The following is a 10,619-nucleotide window of genomic DNA, read 5'->3' on the forward strand; positions in this document are numbered from 1 at the left end:
GGTGCGGTCTCACCAAAAACCTGTACAATTGTAGTAAAACTTCCTTACTTTTGTACTCCAACCCCCTTGCAATAAAGGCCAACATGCCATTTGCCTTCCTAATTGCTTGCTGTACCTGCATGCCAACTTTCTGTGTTTCCTGTACAAGGACACCTAAATCTCTCTCAACGCCAACATTTAATAGTTTTTCACCATTTAAAAAATATTCTGTTTTTTTATTCTTCCTACCAAAGTGAATAACCTCACATTTCCCCACATTATACTCCATCTGCCAACATATTGCCCACTCACTTAATCTGTCTATACCCCTTTGCAGGCTCTTAGGGGGGAAAGTTTGGTTGCTTTGCGCCTCCCATTAGTGCCCTAAGAGGGCGCTAATGGGTCGCAAAGCAACTAGCACCCGGGCGTGGCAATGCTTGCACCGATCGCAAAATTGACCAGACATTTTGCGGCGGTGCTAAACACTACCGCCACGATCTCCTGCGCCCGCAGATTGTGACATCAGTCGAGCATGCAATGCCCTGGTAGCGCCCCGAACCGGATATTGAGTGGCGCCACATGCTTTACCGCCTGCCGCTAGCAACAACAGGTTGAGGGGAGCGTTTTGCAGTTGGGAAGGGACTGGGGAGCACTATTTAAAGGCGAATGCTTCCTGCCTTTTTTTGTCAGTGACATTTTTGCACCATGCATTCTGAGAGAGAGAGACTTCTGGAGAGATTCAACGCTGTGTGAAGGAGTTTTGGGTACTGAGCAGCACTTTGCAGGTTCATTTTGATTTGATCTTCTTTGCATCGATTTAGATGAGACTATGTGGGTTGCACTCTGAGCTCTTTCCCTGGGCCTCTCCATTGTTCTTTCCAACAGATTTGATGTACAGGTCTCTCCAGGCCAAAATTCAAGGCTGCAATAAGCAGGGTGTGGATGGAGAGCAAAATCAACCCTCCCCTTTAAGAACTGGCTGGCGCCAGTGTGTCTGTGTCCTATTGTTGACTGACATCACATGAGCTTCACCAGCGCTCTGAGGTAGCGCCTTGCTCCTTGGCGTTAGCACCTTAAGAGGTGTGTAGCGCTTGATTTAGCGCTCCAATCACCTCCAGGGGCGATAGAAGCCAAGTTTGCAGTCGGAGGCGATAATTAGCGCCAGACGTAAACTTTGCGCCCGGCCGATAATTGCGCCCCAAACGGGGCGATACCGAATTTCTCCCTCTTAGTGTCCTCCTCACAGCTTACTTTCCCACCTAGCTTTGTATCCTCAGTAAACTTGGATAGATTGCACTCGGTCCCTTCATCTAAGTCATTAATAGAGATTGCAAATAGCTGAGGCCCAAGCACTAATCCTTGAGGTACCCCACTAGTTACAGCCTGCCAATTGGAAAGTGACCCATTTATCCCTACTCTCTGTTTTCTGTCCGTTAACCAATCCTCTATCCATGCTTATGTATTACCCCCAACACCATTATCTTGCATTTAGCACATCTGATTTCCTGGGTTGGAATGGCATCCCGCCACCCCCCGCCCTCCCTGGTACCGTGGCAATTTAATGGGATGTAGAGATCAAGGGGAAAAAAAATCAGACTTTGGGGGTAATGGCTACTGACACACCGAAGAATTTTAGTGTTGGCATCGAGGAACCTGCAAGTGAGGCGGATCCGGCCACCGAGCCACTAACAAAGCAGGGAGTTCATTTACAATTTCACATGCAGAAATGTAGCTAACATCAGAATCTAGGTCACAGCGAGGCAGTTATAATGTAGCATCGCTGTTGAGTTCAGCACTTCAATCACCATCACAGCGGCAAGATCAATACGTTGGTCATTGGCTGCACCCCTTCCGGTTCGTCGCTATGACCGATGCAACATATTCCAATTAGAAACGCAGGAAAATATGGAGGAAGTTATTAACGGCAAGATTGACACGCCAGACAGCTACATTTGCAATGTATGTCGCCGATCTCGCTATTGCAGGAAAATCTGGGCCATTGAACAACAGGTAGAGACCCGATAGCTAGGTTTGTGGCGTTTTTGAGTTTTACCAGCATGCCTTGTAAGGAGCAGAACCTGTCGTTAGGGAGGTGGGCCCATGGGCAGTGACACCCTACACCAGGATTTCCTGTCTCCCTGGCTCATGTGGGCCTTGGAGTGAGTGCGGAGGCTGTTACACTGAGCGAAAAGAGGCTAACTGGCCTCCAGGTGGGTGGAAGTGGGCCCCACTGGTGGAATCCAGGCCAGGCAAGCAGTCAGGCCCCTAAAGGAAGTGCATTAAAAAAAAACTTACATTTATATACAGCGTCTTTCACGACCACCAGACGTCCCAAAGCGCTTTACAGCCGATGAAGTACTTTTTGAAGTGTAGTCACTGTTGTAGTGTAGGAAACACGGCAGCCAATTTGCGCACAGCAAGCTTCCACAAACAGCAATGTGATAATGACCAAAAAATCTGTTTTAGTGATGTTGATTGAGGGATTAATATTGGCCAGGATACCAGAGATAACTCCCCTGCTCTTCTTCGAAATAGTGCCGTGGGATCTTTTCCATCCACCTGAGAGAACAGACGGGGGCCTCGGTTTAAAGTCTCATCTGAAAGACGGCACCTCCGACAGTGCAGCACTCCCTCAGTACTGCACTGAGTGTCAGCCTGGATTTTTGTGCTCAAGTCTTTGGAGTGGGACTTGAACCCACAACCTTCTGACTCAGAGGCGAGTGTGCTACCCACTGAGCCACAGCTTTAAATAAAAAGATATACCGGTCACCTTGCACAGGGGGCCAAAGGGGACATGGCTGGAGTCTCAAGACCTAGTCAATCCCCCACCCATGCCGAGCAGTTGCTGGATTTTCCAGTTACAAGGAGCAGGTGGGCACTGGAGATGCATCCAGAGTGGCACTTGTATCTGCCTGCTCCATGCACATTGTGTGCCCTCCCACTGACCCCGCAAACTTCAGCAGGGTCACTGCTGGAGGGCTCTGGCAGCTGCAATCCCTGTGGTTACCAGGATTTTTAGAGCCTCTATATTTAATCATTTTATATAAAATTTTAGCTGGGCTAAAATGGGCGAAATTTGAATGGGTTTATAACTGTCTGCCTGTGTGTGCATGAATACACACTGCACTGTTTGAAGCCTTTGCAAAATTACATTGCATCAGCAATTCACTCCTGGCGGTGAAACTTTAGATTGCCCCAGTAAACCTTTGAATTATAGCTAGCAAAAGTATAGCTCTTTTATAGAACAATGGATGGGTTAATTTGTACTTCCTACCAGATGCATGTGGTCACTTAGAATTAAACTATTTGCCTAACAAGTGTTAGAAGATGTAAAGTCCTCTTGAGATTATAGAATTAGTTCATCTGGATTGCCTGACTGTCAATTGCCTACCGTCTGTGGTTGCAATTGTTCCAGTCCTCTGAAAAGTTAACTACAGACATGCCTGCAACAATATTCCCTCTAAATTGTCTTTGTTGTGTGTGGCCTGTTTATTTCAATGTTCCTTTAAATTTCTGCGCATGCTGTGGTATTTCAAATGGGAAAGCTTCTGTGCGGCCTGCGCGGTACCTTGCAGATTACTGAGCAGCCCGCGTGGTGCCTTGCAGATTACTGAACAGCCCGCGTGGTGCCTTGCAGATTACTGTGCGGCCCGCGTGCTACCTTGCAGATTACTGCGTGGCCCGCGTGGTACCTTGCAGATTACTGCGCGGCCCGTGGGGTACCTTGCAGATTACTGCGCGGCCCGCGTGGTACCTTGCAGATTACTGCGCGACCCGCGTGGTACCTTGCAGATTACTGCGCGGCCCGCGTGGTGCCTTGCAGATTACTGGGCGGCCCGTGGGGTACCTTGCAGATTACTGCGCGGCCCGCGTGGTGCCTTGCAGATTATTGCGCGGCCCGCGTGGTACCTTGCAGATTACTGCGCGGCCCGCGTGGTGCCTTGCAGATTACTGCGCGGCCCGTGTGGTACCTTACAGATTACTGCGCAGCCCGCATGGTACCTTGCAGATTACTGTGTGGCCCGTGGGGTACCTTGCAGATTGCTGCGCGGCCCGTGGGGTACCTTGCAGATTACTGCGCGGCCGGCGGGGTACCTTGCAGATTACTGCGCGGCCCGTGGGGTACCTTGCAGATTACTGCGCGGCCCGCGTGGTGCCTTGCAGATTACTGCGCGGCCTGTGGGGTACCTTGCAGATTACTGTGCGGCCCGTGGGGTACCTTGCAGATTACTGCGCGGCCCGTGGGGTACCTTGCAGATTACTATGCGGCCCGTGTGGTACCTTGCAGATTACTGCACGGCCCGCGTGGTACCTTGCAGATTACTGCGCGGCCCGCGTGGTGCCTTGCAGATTACTGCGCGGCCCGCATGGTACCTTGCAGATTACTGCGCGGCCCGCGTGGTGCCTTGCAGATTACTGCGCGGCCCGCGTGGTGCCTTGCAGATTACTGCACGGCCCGCGTGGTACCTTGCAGATTACTGGGCGGCCCGTGGGGTACCTTGCAGATTACTGCGCGGCCCGCGTGGTGCCTTGCAGATTACTGCGCGGCCCGCGTGGTACCTTGCAGATTACTGCGCGGCCCGCGGGGTACCTTGCAGATTACTGCGCGGCCCGCGTGGTGCCTTGCAGATTACTGCGCGGCCCGTGTGGTACCTTACAGATTACTGCGCAGCCCGCTTGGTACCTTGCAGATTACTGTGCGGCCCGTGGGGTACCTTGCAGATTGCTGCGCGGCCCGAGGGGTACCTTGCAGATTACTGCGCGGCCCGCGGGGTACCTTGCAGATTACTGCGCGGCCCGCGTGGTGCCTTGCAGATTACTGCGCGGCCCGTGGGGTACCTTGCCGATTACTGTGCGGCCCGTGGGGTACCTTGCAGATTACTGCGCGGCCCGCGGGGTACCTTGCAGATTACTGCGCGGCCCGCGGGGTACCTTGCAGATTACTGCGCGGCCCGTGGGGTACCTTGCAGATTACTGTGCGGCCCGCGTGCTACCTTGCAGATTACTGCACGGCCCGCGTGGTGCCTTGCAGATTACTGGGCGGCCCGTGGGGTACCTTGCAGATTACTGGGCGGCCCGTGGGGTACCTTGCAGATTACTGCGCGGCCCGCGTGGTGCCTTGCAGATTATTGCGCGGCCCGCGTGGTACCTTGCAGATTACTGCGCGGCCCGCGTGGTGCCTTGCAGATTACTGCGCGGCCCGTGTGGTACCTTACAGATTACTGCGCAGCCCGCATGGTACCTTGCAGATTACTGTGTGGCCCGTGGGGTACCTTGCAGATTGCTGCGCGGCCCGTGGGGTACCTTGCAGATTACTGCGCGGCCGGCGGGGTACCTTGCAGATTACTGCGCGGCCCGTGGGGTACCTTGCAGATTACTGCGCGGCCCGCGTGGTGCCTTGCAGATTACTGCGCGGCCCGTGTGGTACCTTACAGATTACTGCGCAGCCCGCATGGTACCTTGCAGATTACTGCGCGGCCCGTGGGGTACCTTGCAGATTACTGCGCGGCCCGCGTGGTGCCTTGCAGATTACTGCGCGGCCCGTGTGGTACCTTACAGATTACTGCGCAGCCCGCATGGTACCTTACAGATTACTGCGCAGCCCGCGTGGTACCTTGCAGATTACTGGGCGGCCCGTGGGGTACCTTGCAGATTACTGCGCGGCCCGCGTGGTGCCTTGCAGATTACTGCGCGGCCCGCGTGGTACCTTGCAGATTACTGCGCGGCCCGCGGGGTACCTTGCAGATTACTGCGCGGCCCGCGTGGTGCCTTGCAGATTACTGCGCGGCCCGTGGGGTACCTTACAGATTACTGCGCAGCCCGTGGGGTACCTTGCCGATTACTGTGCGGCCCGTGGGGTACCTTACAGATTACTGCGCGGCCCGTGGGGTACCTTGCCGATTACTGTGCGGCCCGTGGGGTACCTTGCAGATTACTGTGCGGCCCGCGGGGTACCTTGCAGATTACTGCGCGGCCCGAGGGGTACCTTGCAGATTACTGCGCGGCCCGCGGGGTACCTTGCAGATTACTGCGCGGCCCGCGGGGTACCTTGCAGATTACTGCGCGGCCCGCGGGGTACCTTGCAGATTACTGCGCGGCCCGCGGGGTACCTTGCAGATTACTGCGCGGCCCGCGGGGTACCTTGCAGATTACTGCGCGGCCCGCGGGGTACCTTGCAGATTACTGCGCGGCCCGCGTGGTACCTTGCAGATTACTGCGCGGCCCGCGGGGTACCTTGCAGATTACTGCGCGGCCCGCGGGGTACCTTGCAGATTACTGCGCGGCCCGCGGGGTACCTTGCAGATTACTGCGCGGCCCGCGGGGTACCTTGCAGATTACTGCGCGGCCCGCGGGGTACCTTGCAGATTACTGCGCGGCCCGCGGGGTACCTTGCAGATTACTGCGCGGCCCGCGTGGTACCTTGCAGATTACTGCACGGCCCGTGGGGTACCTTGCAGATTACTGCGCAGCCCGCGTGGTACCTTGCAGATTACTGCACGGCCCGTGGGGTACCTTGCAGATTACTGCGCGGCCCGCGTGGTGCCTTGCAGATTACTGCGTGGCCATGCATGCACGCAGCTTGGAGGGAACATCGGCCTGGAACATCTCATCAGTGCCTGCCACCTGTTTGGAAACAACCATGCTCGGAGTACCCCCTGGTAGTGATCCCACCAGAGAGCCGTGCTTGCAATGACTCCCGCTAATTTGCTTGTGCTGAAGGTGTGCAAATTGCTCGCGGCTGTCCTTATCTTCTTAAAGGCTTGATTGACTTTGCAGCCAGAAACTGCCAGAATCTGGGTATAAATGTGGCAAGCTTTCCTTATTAATTTTGTTCTGTTCCCGTGGTTTTGTCAAATGTACAGGTCGTTGCAGTGAGGTAGGACTCTGAACACAACAGTGTGCAATTACATATAAAGTACCTCAAAAAGTCTTTGTCATTTTGGTTCAGTAAAATTGTTTTAAAGGAACAGTGAGAATTAAAAACTGTATTAATAGAATCATACAGCACAGAAGGCGGCCATTCGGCCCATCGTGCCTGTGCTGGCTCTCTGAAAGATCTATCCAATTAGTCCCACTGCCTGCTCTTTCACCATAGCCCTGAAATGGTTTCCTTTTTTAATTACAGGTATATCCAATACCCTTTTGAAAGTTACTACTGAATTTGCTTCCAGGCAATGCATTCCAGATCATAACAGCTCGCTGAGTAAAACATTTCTCCTCACCTTCCCGCTGGCTATTTTGCCAATTATCTTAAACCTGTGCCCTCTGGTTAGCAGCCCTCCTGCCAGTGGAAACAGTTTCTCCTTATCTACTCTATCAAAGCCCCTCATAATTTTGAAGAGGCCTTAACCTGCTTTGCTCTAAGGAGAACAATCCCAGCTTCTCTAGTCTCTCCACATAACTGAATTTCCTCATCCGTGGTACCATCCTGGTAAATCTCCTCTGCACCCTCTGTATTTTTAAACTTTTAATCTGTTGACTTGCTCTTGCTTCTGTATAATTGTACTTTTTAATAAATATGAATTGGTATTATTCAGCTTGAACTATGTAGTCTGACAACGAGGTGCTTCCCACGAGGTGTGGTGAGATCTACAGCGAGGTGGGTCAGTCCCACTGTTTCCAGTGAATACCTCAATGACAGAAGGCATCCTTGTTTGTTCTGTGCCAATGCTATCCCAGGTATTTTATGCATGACACCAATTTTCACTTAACTTGAAGTGGGGACTTGCTTGTGGAGGCTGACTTTTGCGATGAACCTGAGTAAAAGTGTTGTGAAGTAGCCCGGATATTAACACCAATCTCACCTCGTAGACACTCTTGATTGTTCCTGTGTACCATTCTTGACTGCTGAGAAGGTACACAAGAAAGGAATGGTGCGGGGGGCGGGCGGGGGAGGCGAAGATTTTTGGTTATTTGTAGTAAAATCATAAACGCTTTCATAAAAATCACATTTAAGATTTCACTACAAATAGTGAACAGAGGAAATCCTCCCCCGGATTTTTTTTATTATTATTCGTTTATGGGATGTGGGCGTCGCTGGCAAAGCCAGCATTTATTGCCCATCCCTAATTGCCCTCGAGAAGGTGGTGGTGAGCCGCCTCTTGAACCACTGCAGTCAGTGTGGTGAAGGTACTCACACAGTGCTGTTAGGGAGGGCGTTCCAGGATTTTGACCCAGCGACGAGAAAGAGTGGATTAACCACAGTGTCAACATTTGGGTTTCTCCGAGGCTTTAATACCTCTACTTTTAAAGGGGCTCTCTTTTCATGTAAAAGCATTAGCAAAGCTACAGCCACATGAACAGACATCACCATATCTCTTTCGCATGACAGCATTGTGATGCAAATGTGAAGCGCCTCTGGTTCGTCTCTTACAAAAATATATATTTTTAAAAAATGTTTTTTCATATAGACAAAGCCCCTTTAAGTTAGCAAACCAGAAGTATCCCTGGGAAGCTGTGGACTGACAGAAACTCATTCAAGCTCCATAGAGTTCCTTTACAGCTCGGATCAGGATAAATGCAATCCCCGCCCCCCCAAGGCTCCTGCTCTGCTCTAGGTCAGTTCATGTGTCCAAAGTTATTAAATGACCTGCATTGGGTTTTGATTTCGAGCTGAAATCAGCAAGAGATTCAAAGCAGGTCATTACATTAGCTTGATACAAATGGCCTGCTGCACAGTCTGAGACAGCTTCAAGGTCAGTGAATGGTGAGCTGAATAAAGGCTATTGTTCCTGCTTCTCCAGTTGCTAAATCCCGCTACAAATTATGAGCAGGGTAAAGAGTGTCTTATTTCCCCCTTTCCCTAACCAAATCGGAGCTTTCTTCAGTGCCTTGCTGCAACAGAATCAAAAATTCAATCCAGACTCTATGGCTAGGAGAATTAAATGTCAACCAGTGCTCGGACTTGAATCTGTGCCCACAGGTTAGCATGTTCGTATCCTGAGCAGTCTCAAGTATGAAACATTTAAGCATTAAATTACTTTGGAGGTGAAATTCATCCTGTATATAAACTTACTGGAAAAAGTAAGCTGCTTATAAAAAGAGGCGGAACTGTGAGAGATGGCACTAACAGACTGTTTAGCACTTCTCTCGTGATCCCATTCCTTCCAAAAGAAAAAGAACAACAAACTTTAGCAAAGCGTTATGAAAAAATACCTTTTAGTGCCTGTTAAGGCCTTGTTAATGGCTAATCGTGAGAACCATATGCAAAATTATGCAGCTGAGGTGGCTTTTCAAAAACACTAGCATAGACTGTGTTAGCTTAAAAAATGTATTTGGAAGTATCAGCACAGTAGTCACGGAAGTGTGCAGTGCAGGGGTGTTACATCCTTGGGTTTTAAAAGAGGTGGCTATAGAGATAGTGGATGCATTGATTGTCATCTTCCAAAATTCCATAGATTCTGGAACGGTTCCTGCGGATTGGAAGGTAGCAAATGTAACCCCACTATTTAAGAAAGGAGGGAGAGAGAAAACAGGGAACTACAGACCAGTTAACCTGACATCAGTACAGGAAACTTTGTGCTATCCGGAGGTGAGCTATCCGGCAATCTGGAGCCACCGGCAAAAATCAGCAGCCGTTTTTAATTCCTTTTGTTTGTTTTTTTTGCTTTGTTTGAACAGTCAAGCTGTGCAAGGTCTGTAGCTATAGCAACAGCTTCAGCTACAGAGCTTTAGGGCCACACCCGAGTGTTTAGAAGCTGTTGCTAAGCAACAGTGTTTGTTGTCAAATACGGAGATAAGAATCTCCGTATCTCTCAACATTAACTCTGGAGAGTACGGAAGTTTTGAGGCAACGGCAGCAGCTCGGTCCCGTGGGTGCCGGATAGCACAAAGTTTCCTGTACTAGGGAAAATGCTAGAATCTATTATTAAGGCCATGGTAACAGGGCACTTAGAAAGTAATAATAGGATTGAGCAGAGTCAACACGGATTTATGCAAGGGAAATCGTTTTTGACAAATCTGTTTTCTGAGGTTGTAACTAGCAGGATTGATAAGTGGGAACCAGTGGATGTGGTGTATTTGGATTTTCAGAAGGCATTTGATAAGGTGCCACACAAGAGGTTATTAAACAAAATTAGGGCTCATGGGATTGGGGTAATATACTAGCATGGATTGAGGATTGGTTAACGGACAGAAAATGGAGAGTAGGAATAAATGGGTCATTTTCGGGTTGGCAGGCTGTATCTAGTGGGGTACCGCAAGGATTAGTGCTTGGGCCTCAGCTATTTACAACCTATATCAATGATTTGGATGAGGGGACCAAATGTAATATATCCAAGTTTGCTGATGATACAAAGCTGGGTGGGAATGTAAGTTGTGAGGAGGATGCAAAGAGGCTGCAAGGGGATATAGACAGGTTAAGTGAGTGGGCAAGGACATGGCAAATGGAATATAATGTGGAGAAATGTGAAGTTATCCACTTTGGTAGGAAAAATAGAAAATCAGAGTATTTTTTAAATGGTGAGAGATTGGGAAATGTTGATGTTCAGAGGGACCTGGGTGTCCTTGTACACAAATCACTGAAAGTTAACATGCAGGTACAGCAAGCAATTAGGAAAGCAAATGGTATGTTGGCCTTTATTACAAGAGGATTTGAGTATAAGAGTAAAGACGTCTTACTGCAATTATATAGGGCCCTG

The sequence above is a fragment of the Somniosus microcephalus genome, chromosome 14 (assembly GCF_052327205.1).
Source record: "Somniosus microcephalus isolate GS21.2 chromosome 14, FLI_Smic_1.0, whole genome shotgun sequence".
Taxonomy (NCBI): domain Eukaryota; kingdom Metazoa; phylum Chordata; class Chondrichthyes; order Squaliformes; family Somniosidae; genus Somniosus; species Somniosus microcephalus.